General features: G+C 44.1%; 1 pseudogene; it reads left to right on the forward strand.

The window, feature by feature from the left end:
* LOC135209771 (protein dopey-1 homolog) overlaps window positions 1-14,919 on the forward strand; it is an 85,175-nt pseudogene that overhangs the window by 33,799 nt on the left and 36,457 nt on the right.

A 14,919-nucleotide genomic window follows, 5' to 3' on the forward strand; every position in this document is an offset into this window, starting at 1 on the left:
GCGCCACTCGCTACAGATAGGTCAGGTGATCTACCGGCCTGCCCTGGGTGGCAGGACTAGGAACCATCCCCGTTTTCTATCATATTTTCTCTGTCGCCGGTGGTATCAACATTGTTGTTATTACCTCCTGACTTGGATTCTTTTTTTCAACATTTGATCAAACGTTTTTTTCGACTTTTGGTGACGTATTTGGATCGTGTTTTGGCATTCGCTACTGTGACTGTTTTTGGAATAACTCTTTTGGATTTTTCTCAGGATGTCTGATTCTAATGTGAGTGTGAGAATGTGTGTGAATGTAGGCTGCAGGGTGAGGATACCGAAAGCTTCGGTTGATCCTCACACTGTATGCCGTAAATGTAGGGGGGTGCAGTGTTCTGCTATTAACACTTGTAAGGAATGCGAGAGTTTGAATGCAGAAGAATGGAAGACTTTGACTTCTTATTTGAAGAAGTTAGAGAGGGATAGAGTTAGAAGACTGAAAGGTGTGAATTCAAGGCCTATTGAGCCTTTAAATGATAATTCTAACCCTACTTCTGGAGAATCTCCCTATAAATCTCATTCTCAGAGTGTCTTTTCGGATTCGGCATCGGAAATCGCCAATCTGAAAGCGACGATTCGAGACATGAAGTCCAAGATGGCGGACTCGAAAGGTAAGGCTAGTGATAGTGAAAATTTTAGTGAAGTGAGCCCTATCAGTGTTGTGGAGGGGGCGTTTGATCGTCACCTGCGGCGCTCCCAGGCCTAGACCTCGTTCAAGCTCACATGCCCAGAAGGAGAAGGAAATCGAAAGCCTTAAGGAGGTCGTGGGGAATCCCCAACGGTCAGATCGTCCCTTCAGCTAGCTTTGCTTCATGGCAGCCAGCTCAAGGGCGCTACAGGAAAAGCGTCCTTCGCGAGTGTTTCTCGTCCTCTCCCTCTCCCTCACCTAAACGAGGGTGGAAGGAGTCGACCTTATCGAGACCGCTGAAGCGTCATATGAAGCAAGACATTGATTCTAGCCCGGAGCGCTTCTCGGATGACGCCCGTCTGCTATTAAGAAGGCGAAGGTGGCGTCAACGTCACCTGACGCTTATGAGGAAGTACCCCATCATGCTTCTTCCCCGAGTGATGACGAAGGGCGTCAGGCGCTAGACGTAGGAGAAGCGTCAAGGAAGATCATTATGGCGGTGCAAGAACAACTATCATCTCTTGTGGGAGTTTTAGCGCCCCGTCGGAAGGACGTGACGCTTCCTATTAAGAAGTCTCGTCCTCTCGCACCTGCTCGGAAGACGTCTTTTAGAAGTGAAGCGTCAAATCAAGAGGATCTTAGACGTGACGCTCCGTCCAAGATTGTGACGCCGTAGTAGAAGCCCTTAGAAAGCGAAGCGTCTTCCGGACGCGAAGCGTCTTCTAAACGTCAACAAGAGACGTCATACATGACGCTCGGAGAGCGGGAAGCGTCATACATGACGTCTTCTAAAGCGCGAGAGAAGCCGCAGGTTGTGACGGCTTCCAAGTCGATCAGAACGGGAAAAAGGAAAGACTTCATTCCCTTAGCCCTCTCCGATCAGGAGTTTGTCCCCCCCAGAAGAGGAACATTCTGAAAGGAGAACAGAAACTCAGGATTATCAGGAGTTCGAACGAAACTCGGAGGATGACGATCTTGGAAGAGAGGGCTTGTCCAACTATAAGGTGTTGACAACCATGCTTCTGGAGGAATACGGAGACGAGTTGACTCCGGCTGCTCCTCCTTCTCCGCGCTCGCTCTTTTCGACCGTGCGAAGGCGAAGAAGACTCGTTCGTCTTTTTGAAGATGAAGCCCACCATCTCGATGAAGCGGGCTTTACACGCCTTAGACGCCTGGATTGAAGGTCGAAGAAAGACTTAACCAGGACAGTATTTTGCATGCCTCCAGCAAGGTTAGCTGGGAAAAGAGGCATATGGTACAAGACGGGGGAGGATATGGGTATCGCTCTCCCTTCTACTACAGAGGCAGACTTTTCGACGTTAGTTGACGCTTCAAGGCGTCCTAGTCTTAATTCTGCCCGCATAACTTGGAGTATTTCCGGAACTGGATCATCTCCTCAAGGGACTTTTCCATGTATTGGAAGTATTCAACTTCTTAGATTGGTCCCTTGGGGTGATGTCCAAGAAAGCTCACGATTCGCAGGGAATCGAACCTGAAGCCCTGTTATGCATTTTGTCGTGCATCGACAAAGCAGTACAGGATGGCATATTTGGAAGTCTCTGCATTATTTGGAGCAGGTCTTTTGAAGAAAAGGACAGTTGTATGGCGCCTTCTTAACAAAGGCAGTCTCGCATGCGCAGAGGGCAGCTCTGCTATATGCTCCTCTTTCGGACTATTTGTTTCCTTCTAAGTTAGTGAAAGGACGTAGCTCACTCTTTAACTGAGAAGGCGACACAGGATCTTCTGACGCAGTCAGCTAGGAAGAAGAAACCTGCTTTAGTGTCGGACAAGAAAGAACCTAGCACTTCTAGGCAGCCCTTTCGAGGTGGTCCGATCTCCAGACCTCCCGCAAGAAGGAAGGCTCCAGAGAGAAGAGGTAGGTCCGCCTTTCGTCCCTTTAAAAAGGGCAAATGAAACATTTCTCCTCCAAACACCAGTAGGTGCCAGGCTCCTGGAATTCGTGGAAGCCTGGACACTGATAGACGCAGACGCGTCTTCACTAAAGATCATAAGGAAGGGATATCGTATCCCTTTCCTGAATACTCCGCCCCTAACGTCTATACCAAGGGAACTATCAGCCAAGTACAAGGATCCTGTGCTGAGGGATACTCTTCGATCAATGGTGGAACAAATGTGGGACAGAGTGCAGTAGAACTAGTACTGGATCAAAACTCCCCGGGGTTTTACAATCGCCTTTTTTCTAGTGGCGAAAGCCTCGGGAGGTCTGGAGACCAGTACTAGACGTCAGCGCTCTGAACAAATTTGTTCAGAAGGAGAAGTTCTCCATGGAGACTTCTGCTTCAGTCCTAGCGTCATTACGACAAGGAGATTGGATGGTGTCTCTAGATCTCCAAGACGCCTACTTTCACGTCCCGATCCACCCTTCATCGAAGAAGTACCTCCGTTTCATGACGGGGGGGGAAGGATCTTTCAGTTCAGAGCCTTGTGTTTCGGCCTGTCCACAGCTCCTCAGGTCTTCACAAGCCTGATGAGGAATGTGGCGAGATTTCTTCATCTCAAAGGAGTGAATGTCTCGATGTACCTAGGACGACTGGCCTCATCAGGGCCAGACGCGGGAGAGACAGTGTTTGGAGGACCTAAAGTTAACTCTAGATTTGACCAAGGCGTTGGGATTGCTTGTGAACCTCGAGAAGTCTCAGATGACCCCCAGACAAGACTAGTCTATCTGGGGATTCGGATGGATTCTCGGGGTTTTTCGAGTTTTTCCTTCGCAAGAGAGAACCGCAAAAGGTTTGAGGATAATCTCTCTCTTCTTAGAGAAACAGCAAACGTCAGTGAGGGAATGGTTGAGCCTTCTGGGGACGCTTTCCTCGCTGGAACAATTCTTCCCTCTCGGAAGACTTCATATCCGTCCACTTCAATTCTTCCTCAAGAAGTCTTGGAGCTGGAAAAACGGACAACTGTCGGACGTTTTCCCCATTCCAGTGGAGGTAAAGGCACACCTACAGTGGTGGTTGCTGCCTCTGGAAGAGAACAAAGGGGTCTCTCTAAGATCAAAGAACCCAGACCTAGTGTTGTTCTCCGACGCGTCGGAGACGGGTTGGGGAGCGACATTAGGCTCGGAGGAAGTGTCAGGCACCTGGGAACCAGCACAGGTGTCCTGGCACATAAAATTGGCAAACGAGCTCTTCGCCGTTCACCTGGCTTTGAAGAGCCTAGAACCTCTGGTGAGAGACAAGGTAGTACAAGTAAACGTGGACAACACCACCGCACTTGCCTACATTCGGAAACAGGGAGGGACTCACTCCTCGTTCCTTACGAACTCACGAGGGACCCTATTACTTTGGACGTCTCACAGGAACATCTCCCTGCTGACAAGGTTCGTACAGGGAGTAAGGAATGTGAGGGCGGACAGGCTCAGCAGGAGGAACCAGGTCCTTCATACAGAATGGACTCTGCACGAGGAAGTATGTCGCGATCTCTGGTCTCTGTGGGGAACTCCTCACGTGGATCTATTCGCAACATACATTTCAAAAAGGCTCCCAGTGTTTTGCTCGGTCGTGGAAGACCCAAGAGCAATTATGGTAGACGCCTTCCTGCTAAACTGGTCTCGAGTGGACGTGTACGCTTTTCCCCCATTCAAAATCCTGGGGTTAGTATTGAAAAAGTTTGTGGCGTCAAAAGAGACGAGGATGACTTTAATAGCCCCCTTTTGGTCCGGCCCAGGAATGGATTCACGGAGGTGGGTAGAGTGGATCGTAGACTTTCCAAGATCCCTACCAGGAAGGACGGATCTTCTCAAACAACCACACTTCAAGAGGTACCATCAAAAACCTCCCCGCTCTCGCTCTGACTGCCTTTCGACTATCGAAAGACTTGTCAGAGCGAGAGGCTTTTCTCGCGAAGTGGCAAGCGCGATCGCGAGAGCTCGCAGAACCTCCACTTCGAAAGTATACCAGTCGAAGTGGGAGGTCTTTAGAAGGTTTTTTGTGGGTGTAGAGCCAAGAAGTTGTCCTCCTCCTCTACCTCTATAGCGGAAATTGCTGATTTCTTGCTATTCCTGAGAGTAAAATCGCATCTAGCCGTATCCACAATAAAGGGATACAGGAGTATGCTCTCGGCTGTATTCAGGAACAGAGGTTTAGATCTGGCAAATAACAAAGATCTCCACGATCTCATAAGATCTTTTGAGACGTCAAAGTCTAAGGAGCCAGTACCTCCGAACTGGAACTTGGACGTAGTCCTCAAATATCTGTCTTCGGATAGATTTGAACCTCCTCATCAGGCCTCATTTAGAGACGTAACTAGAAAATGCCTATTTCTTTTATCGTTAGCGACGGCAAAAAGAATTAGTGAGTTACAAGCTCTGCAGGATAAAGTAGGATTCAGGAAGACTCGGCGATTTGCTCGTTTAAAACTCTGTTTTTAGCGAAAAACGAGAATCCACGAATCCCTGGCCTAGGTCATTCGAAATCAAAGGAATGTCTAGTCTCGTAGGCAGAGAAGCAGAGAGGTCTCTATGCCCTGTTAGAGCTCTGAAGTTCTATCTTCAGAGGAAGCGTCAGTTGGGAGGCTCTAGACAAGGTCTTTGGTGCGCGGTCAAAGACCCCACAAGACTGATGTCAAAGAACGCTCTAGCGTTCTTTGTAAGGAACTCATTACGGACGCTCACAAGGTCTGTCCGGACGAACAATTACAACTTCTGAGAGTAAAGCTCATGAAGTACGAGCGGTTGCGACGTCTCTCTCGTTTTATAAGAATATGTCACTAAAAACATATTAGATACGACATATTGGAGATGCAACTCGGTATTTGCATCTCATTACTTGAAAGACGTGCGTGTGACGTATGAGAAGTGCTTTTCTCTAGGTCCTATCGTATCGGCAGATACGATTCTGGGTACGGGAGCCGACACCAATCCTTAGAATGTATATACTGTTCTTCTGTTTGGATATGGTCGAGAATCTCTTCGAACAATGGAGGATTCAGGCTCGCACGGGCGGCCGTCTATGTTGTTCATAAGAGAATTCTCGTCATATCCAATTAGTTGAGTATAATTTTTTTTTGAAAAATTATGTATGTGTGCGTTAGTGGTTTTTTGAGTTACGGTTGTTGTGACGAGTTCGGGGATAACTCGTAACAATCCTTAGTTCTAACACATGGTTAGGATCAGGTGGTCGGGATTGGTTGTGTGCTCCTTCATAAGGTGTATTGTCATATAAGTGGATCAGCACCCATTGACAAAGTCCTTTTAGGCGGTCTGCTGAGTAAGTGGGTAAGACCCCATCGGCAGACCCACAAGAACTCTTGGCCATAGATCACATATCTCGCTAAAGTTTCCTTGACGGTGACGCAGGACTAACTGGGCAAAAACACCCACCAAAGTCTACCACCTATCAGGTAGGAACCAGGTTTTATTTATACCTACAACATATGTTGTTTACCTGTCTATTCCATATAGTAGCTGTCTCTTACCCTCCACCGAAGGGTGCCAATCAGCTATGTATATATGATGCAGGTAAGTTGATTGTATGAAAATGATATTGTTATGTTACAATAAAGTTTCATACATACTTACCTGGCAGATATATACAATTAAAGGCCCACCCGCCTCCCCGCAGGAGACAGTTGGAAGAGAGAAAATATGATAGAAACAACGGGATTAGGTTTCCTAGTCCTGCCACCCAGGGCAGGCCGGAGATCACCTGACCTACCTGTAGCGAGTGGCGCGAAATTTGAATTTCTGTCGGGGACGACGGAGTCTTAGCTTATGTATATATCTGCCAGGTAAGTATGTATGAAACTTTATTGTACATAACAATATCATTTTTAAATATTGTACTCTTTGATTTGACCATCTTTTCTAATTGGTTATAATTTTAAATACAATCCACTTTTGAAATGAAATATTTTTTAGCTTTAGCATAGTAGTATTGTGATGTGTAATATAGAATGCTAAGATTCATGGCCAGTGTTTGGTGATGATATTATATTACAAATAAGTAAGTGGGGGGGAGAGATGTGGTGTTCAGAGGCTGGAATAAAAGTAAAAAACTTAGAGAGACTACTATGTAATATATGTTTTTAACCCCTGCGCCACTGGCCTCTTGCATTGCTGCAAATGCTTGCATACCGCATGAGACCCCTGTCGACGCGAGTATCAATCATTACTTGCTCCCACTAAATTTTATGTTATTCATATTTTTCCTTTATATTCTTATGGGAAAACATTGTGTATATATCAATGAATATTTTTTACCACATTGGCAAAAAATTAGAAAGATATAGTAAGGATATGGGAAAAAATAGGATTATTTAGTGGAAAAATAATTGCAGAAGTAGAAACAGTTATAAAGTAGTAAAAATAGTAGTAAAGTAGTAGAAATAAAGTAACAGAAAAAGTAGAAAAGTATTAATAAAGTAGTAGTTTAGTAGTAGGCATTGGTAATAATAATAATAATAATAATAATAATAATAATAATAATAATAATAAAATGAATAATAATGTAATAATAATAATAATAATAATAATAATATATAATAATAATAATAATAATAATAATAATAATATAATAAATAATAAAAAATAATAATAATGTGGCTCCGTGGAGGAGTGGGTTAGGTCGTCAATGGACTTAAGTCAAGTTAAGCAACATTGGGGCTGGTCAGTCGTTGGATGGGTGACCGCTCTCCTCGGCGTTGATTCTTGGGAAAGGATCTTTACCATAATTTCCTCAGTCTACTCACCTGTAAATGAGTACCTATCCCTGATGGGTCGGGTCCAGCTATAGGTTAAATAGCAAAACTCAGCAATGATGGAAAGAAATGAAGGAATAAACGACAACGACGTAAATGGAACCTCTGGCAACAGAGGAGCTTCGTCCGGCAACCAGGTATTCAACCCAATGAAGGGGAAGACGTCAGGTACTTTGGAGGCCGTCATCCAGCAACTGATCACCACAATGACAGAAATCAACAGCCTGAGATTGGAGCTACAGAAGAAAAAAGGAAGAAATGGACAAGAGAAGAAAATAAGGAAATATGGAGATGCTACATCAGAAGCAACCCGACGGAGAGAGGATATAGAAGAAGATTGGTCAACATCTGGAATGAGAGGAATAACACCCCCCAAACAGAGCAGAGGCTGGCAGACCAAGTAAGGAACATAAAGAAAAGAACTGGTTCTCCCCAACAGAAAGAGAAGAACTGGAAAGGGAAATGTCACACGACAACGAATTACACGAAGACGAACTGAGAGACGATGCCACAGAAGACGACAGGGATGATGAGGTATCAAATAACGACACACGAAGAAACCACCGACGAAAGTAACAGAGAGGACGGAATGGGTAGAAAAGATAGACAATGGATGGAGCCAGATACAGAGAGAACAAAGATCCCCTCCATGAAAGCTACAACACCAAGAAATTAAGAGAACACAAGTGAGGTCAATGAAATAATGGGCATATACACACCACCAGTATTACAGAAACAAATAACTTGACATATGCAGGAGCAAGATTAGTAGCAGAATGATGGGGATTCGAACACAACACACCAGCACAACCAACCCAACAGAAACAAAACAGCAACCTCCATGGAAAAGGCACCTGGAAAAGCAAATCATGGTGATGAGATCTGACTTGAGTAAACTGAAAGAGATGGCAGAAAAAAGGCTAAGAAGCAAGAAAACCAAGGGAGGAACTGGACGAGAAATACAAAGTACAAGAGAGTGGACTAAACAACACAATAGAAGATGTAAAAAACAGAGGGCTTAGGCCAAAGCACATAAGATCCAATGGTACATGAAACAGGAATAAGGGATACCAACAGAACAAAAAACTATTCGGAACCAACCAGAAAGACTTATACAGCCAACTAAGAGGGGAAGACAACCACCAGAAATTCCTGAAGCCGAACCAAGTAAGAGACTCTGGGAAAACATATGGAGCAATCCGGTATCACACAACAAACATGCAACATGGCTCCAGGAAGTCAAGGAAGAAGAAACAGGAGAATAAAACAAAGATTCACAGAGATCACGACAGACACAGTAAGACACCAACTAAAGAAAAAATGCCAAACTGGAAAGCCCCAGGTCCCGATGAAGTCCATGGATACTGGCTCAAAAACTTCAAGGCCCTACACCCACGAATAGCAGAACAACTCCAGCATTGTATCTCAAATCACCATGCACCCAAATGGATGACCACAGGAAGAACATCCTTAGTACAAAAAGACAAGAGTAAGGGAAATATAGCCAGTAACTACAGGCCTATCACCTGCCTACCAATAATGTGGAAGTTACTAACAGGTATCATCAGTGAAAGGCTATACAACTACCTAGAGGAGACAAACACCATCCCCACCAACAGAAAGGCTGCAGAAGGAAGTGTAGGGGCACAAAAGACCAGCTCCTGATAGACAAAATGGTAATGAAGAACAGTAGGAGAAGGAAAACCAACCTAAGCATGGCATGGATAGACTATAAGAAAGCCTTCGACATGATACCACACACATGGCTAAATAGAATGCCTGAAAATATATGGGGCTGAGGAAAACACCATCAGCTTCCTCAAAAAATACAATGCGCAACTGGAATACAAATACTTACAAACTCTGGAATAAGACTAGCAGAGATTAATATTAGGAGAGGGATCTTCCAGGGCGACTCACTGTCCCCACTACTCTTCGTAGTAGCCATGATTCCCATGACAAAAGTGCTACAGAAGATGGATGCTGGGTACCAACTCAGGAAAAGAGGCAACAGAAATCAACCATCTGATGTTCATGGACGACATCAAGCTGTATGTAAGAGCATCAAGGAAATAGATACCCTAATCCAGACTGTAAGGATTGTATCTGGGGACATCAGGATGGAGTTTGGAATAGAAAAATGCGCCTTAGTCAACATACAAAAAGGCAAAGTAACAAGAACTGAAGGGATAAAGCTACCAGAGGGAGCATCAAACACATAGATGAGACAGCATACAAATACCAGGGAATAATGGAAGGAGGGGATATAAAACACCAAGAGATGAAGGACACGATCAGGAAAGAATATATGCAGAGACTCAAGGCGATACTCAAGTCAAAACTCAACGCCGGAAATATGATAAAAGCCATAAACACATGGCAGTGCCATTAATCAGATACAGCGCAGGAATAGTGGAATGGACGAAGGCAGAACTCCGCAGCATAGATCAGAAAACCAGGAAACATATGACAATACACAAAGCACTACACCCAAGAGCAAATACGGACAGACTATACATAACACGAAAGGAAGGAGGGAGAGGACTACTAAGTATAGAGGACTGCATCAACATCGAGAACAGAGCACTGGGGCAATATCTGAAAACCACTGAAGACGAGTGGCTAAAGAATGCATGGGAAGAAGGACTAATAAAAGTAGATAAAGACCAGAAATATACAGAGACAAGAGAATGACAAACAGAACGGAGGACTGGCACAACAAACCAATGCACAGACATACATGAGACAGACTAAAGAACTAGCCAGCGATGACACATGGCAATGGCTACAGAGGGGAGAGCTAAAGAAGGAAACTGAAGGAATGATAACAGTGGCACAAGATCAGGCCCTAAGAACCAGATATGTTCAAAGAACGATAGACGGAAATAACATCTCTCCCATATGTAGGAAGTGCAATACGAAAAATGAAACCATAAACCACATAGCAAGCGAATGCCCGGCACTTGCACAGTACCAGTACAAAAAGAGGCATGATTCAGTGGCAAAAGCCCTCCACTGGAGCCTGTGCAAGAAACATCAGCTACCTTGCAGTAATAAGTGGTACGAACACCAACCTGAGGGAGTGATAGAAAATGATCACGTAAAGATCCTCTGGGACAATATGGTATCAGAAGGATAGGGTGATACGTGCAAACAGACCAGATGTGGCGTTGATTGACAAAGTCAAGAAGAAAGTATCACTCATTGATGTCGCAATACCATGGGCACCAGAGTTGAAGAGAAGAGAGGGAAAAAATGGATAAGTATCAAGATCTGAAAAATAGAAATAAGAAGGATATGGGATATGCCAGTGGAAATCGTACCCATAATCATAGGAGCACTAGGCACGATCCCAAGATCCCTGAAAAGGAATCTAGAAAAACTAGAGGCTGAAGTAGCTCCAGGACTCATGCAGAAGAGTGTGATCCTAGAAACGACACACATAGTAAGAAAAGTGATGGACTCCTAAGGAGGCAGGATGCAACCTGGAACCCCACACTATAAATACCACCCAGTCGAATTGGAGGACTGTGAGATGAGCAGCAATACTAATAATATCCATCTGATGTTCATGGACGACATCAAGCTGTATGGTAAGAGCATCAAGGAAATAGATACTCTAATCCAGACTGCAAGGATTGTATCTGGGGACATGAGGATGGAGTTTGGAATAGAAAAATGCACCTTAGTCAACATACAAAAAGGCAAAGTAACGAGAACTGAAGGGATAAAGCTACAGATGGGAGCAACATGAAACACATAGATGAGACAGGATACAAATACCTGGGAATAATGGAAGGAGGGGATATAAAACACCAAGAGATGAAGGACACGATCAGGAAAGAATATATGCAGAGACTCAAGGCGATACTCAAGTCAAAACTCAACGCCGGAAATATGATAAAAGCCATAAACACATGGGCAGTGCCATTAATCAGATACAGCGCAGGAATAGTGGAATGGACGAAGGCAGAACTCCGCAGCATAGATCAGAAAACCAGGAAACATATGACAATACACAAAGCACTACACCCAAGAGCAAATACGGACAACCTTATACATAACACGAAAGGAAGGAGGGAGAGGACTACTAAGTATAGAGGACTGCGTCAACATCGAGAACAGAGCACTGGGGCAATATCTGAAAACCAGTGAAGACGAGTCAAAGAGTGCATGGGAAGAAGGACTAATAAAAGTAGACGAAGACCCAGAAATATACAGAGACAGGAGAATGACAGACAGAACAGAGGATGGCACAACAAGCCAATGCACGGACATTACATGAGACAGACTAAAGAACTAGCCAGCGATGACACATGGCAATGGCTACAGAGGGGAGAGCTAAAGAAGGAAACTGAAGGAATGATAACAGCGGCACAAGATCAGGCCCTAAGAACCAGATATGTTCAAAGAACGATAGACGGAAATAACATCTCTCCCATATGTAGGATGTGCAATACGAAAAATGAAACCATAAACCACATAGCAAGCGAATGTGGCACTTGCACAGAACCAGTACAAAAAGAGGCATGATTCAGTGTCAAAAGCCCTCCACTGGAACCTGTGCAAGAAGCATCAGCTACCTTGCAGTAATAAGTGGTACGAGCACCAACCTGAGGGAGTGATTGAAAACGATCACGCAAAGATCCTATGGGACTATGGTATCAGAACGGATAGGGTGATATGTGCAAATAGACCAGACGTGACGTTGATTGACAAAGTCAAGAAGAAAGTACTATCACTCATTGATGTCGCAATACCATGGGACACCAGAGTTGTTGAAAGAGAAAGAGAGGGAAAAAAATGGATAAGTATCAAGATCTGAAAATAGAAATAAGAAGGATATGGGATATGCCAGTGGAAATCGTACCATAATCATAGGAGCACTAGGCACGATCCAAGATCCTGAAAAGGAATCAAGAAAAAACTAGAGGCTGAAGTAGCTCCAGGACTCATGCAGAAGAGTGTGATCCTAGAAACGGCACACATAGTAAGAAAAGTGATGGACTCCTAAGGAGGCAGGATGCAACCTGGAACCCCACACTATAAATACCACCCAGTCGAATTAGAGGACTGTGAGAGAGAGAGAGAGAAAAAAAAAAAAACTAATAATATCCATCTGATGTTCATGGACGACATCAAGCTGTATGGTAAGAGCATCAAGGAAATAGATACCCTAATCCAGACTGTAAGGATTGTATCTGGGGGACAATCAGGATGGAGTTTGGAATAGAAAAATGCGCCTTAGTCAACATACAAAAAGGCAAAGTAACGAGAACTGAAGGGATAAAGCTACCAGATGGGAGCAACATGAAACACATAGATGAGACAGGATACAAATACCTGGGAATAATGGAAGGAGGGGATATAAAACACCAAGAGATGAAGGACACGATCAGGAAAGAATATATGCAGAGATCAAGGCGATACTCAAGTCAAAACTCAACGCCGGAAATATGATAAAAGCCATAAACACATGGCAGTGCCATTAATCAGATACAGCGCAGGAATAGTTGGAATGGACAAAGGCAGAACTCCGCACCATAGATCAAAAACGAAAACCAGGAAACATATAACAATACACAAAGCACTACACCCAAGAGCAAATATGGACAGACTATACATGACACGAAAGGAAGGAGGGAGAGGACAACTAAGTATAGAGGACTGCGTCAACATCGAGAACAGAGCACTGGGGCAATATCTGAAAACCAGTGAAGACGAGTGGAATAAAGAGTGCATGGGAAGGACTAATAAAAGTAGACGAAGACCCAGAAATATACAGAGACAGGAGAATGACAGACAGAACAGAGGACTGGCACAACAAGCCAATGCACGGACATTACATGAGACAGACTAAAGAACTAGCCAGCGATGACACATGGCAATGGGCTACAGAGGGGAGAGCTAAAGAAGGAAACTGAAGGAATGATAACAGCGGCACAAGATCAGGCCCTAAGAACCAGATATGTTCAAAGAACGATAGACGGAAATAACATCTCTCCCATATGTAGGAAGTGCAATACGAAAAATGAAAACCATAAACACATAGCAAGCGAATGCCCGGCACTTGCACAGAACCAGTACAAAAAGAGGCATGATTCAGTGGCAAAAGCCCTCCACTGGAACCTGTGCAAGAAACATCAGCTACCTTGCAGTAATAAGTGGTACGAGCACCAACCTGAGGGAGTGATAGAAAACGATCACGCAAAGATCCTCTGGGACTATGGTATCAGAACGGATAGGGTGATGTGTGCAAATAGACCAGACGTGACGTTGATTGACAAAGTCAAGAAGAAAGTACTATCACTCATTGATGTCGCAATACTATGGGACACCAGAGTTGAAGAGAAAGAGGAGGGCAAAAAATGGATAAGTATCAAGATCTGAAAATAGAAATAAGAAGGATATGGGATATGCCAGTGGAAATCGTTATCCATAATCATAGGAGCACTAGGCACGATCCAAGATCCCTGAAAAGGAATCTAGAAAAACTAGAGGCTGAAGTAGCTCCAGGACTCATGCAGAAGAGTGTGATCCTAGAAACGGCGCACATAGTAAGAAAAGTGATGGACTCCTAACAAGGAGGCAGGATGCAACCTGGAACCCCACACTATAAATAACCATCCAGTCGAATTAGAGGACTGTGATAGAGCAAAAAAGAAAGAAGAAAAAAAAAAAATAAAAGCAACAGCATCTCGTGACCAATACATATACGTACATACGGGGCAGTTTACTCACCCACGTTATCATTGTCAAGCTATATAAAACATACATCTTGTCACGAGTAGCAGGCCTCCATAGAAGTCCTTTCACCCTTACGCTTTTCCATTGAATGAAAGTACGTACTCCTCTGCCCGAGCATTCATCCATTCACACAATTTGTCAATTACATCACCACAAAAAAGAAAAAAACTAAAACAAAATGCATCGCGTAAGCAGGTGAAATCTGGTGTGTAAGCAGGAATCCCATTGTCACCCTTCATAAAAGGGGGGGTGGCCGCTGGGTCTGGGGCGCATGTCACAAGATGGATGAGTTATGAGCCGCCAACCTTCATCGACATAGGTTCAATGTCTTCCAAACACTCGTCACTGTCATCCTCTAAGAAACTATCACTATAATCATCATCTGATAGATTTGGCAGGTATTCAGACCCTGACTCTGAAACACTATCATCTGACATGATAACTAAAAAAAATAAATACCTGCATGTCAAAAGGGACAAAAAAGTTTAGGAATTCAAATCTATATGGTTTACGAACAAGATTGTGATCATCCTTCTCAGATAATAGCTTGAAGCGCACTCGCATTTGTTGGCCAGTACCCCTCCTAATATCCCATATGAAAATGACGTCACGACGTCCATCGGATGCTCATTGGCTAGAATGAATTGTGGTGGAGATTCAGCACCTCTCTCGTACACAATACTGTGTCTGGAAACCATCCAACCTGAAGAAAACAGCTTTGCTTTTCGAGGAGGTATGAAAGATGTATAAGCGTACATCGCAGTCTTTATTACTGGGACCGTAAAAGA

Source organism: Macrobrachium nipponense, chromosome 38, assembly GCF_015104395.2.
Source record: "Macrobrachium nipponense isolate FS-2020 chromosome 38, ASM1510439v2, whole genome shotgun sequence".
Classification (NCBI taxonomy): domain Eukaryota; kingdom Metazoa; phylum Arthropoda; class Malacostraca; order Decapoda; family Palaemonidae; genus Macrobrachium; species Macrobrachium nipponense.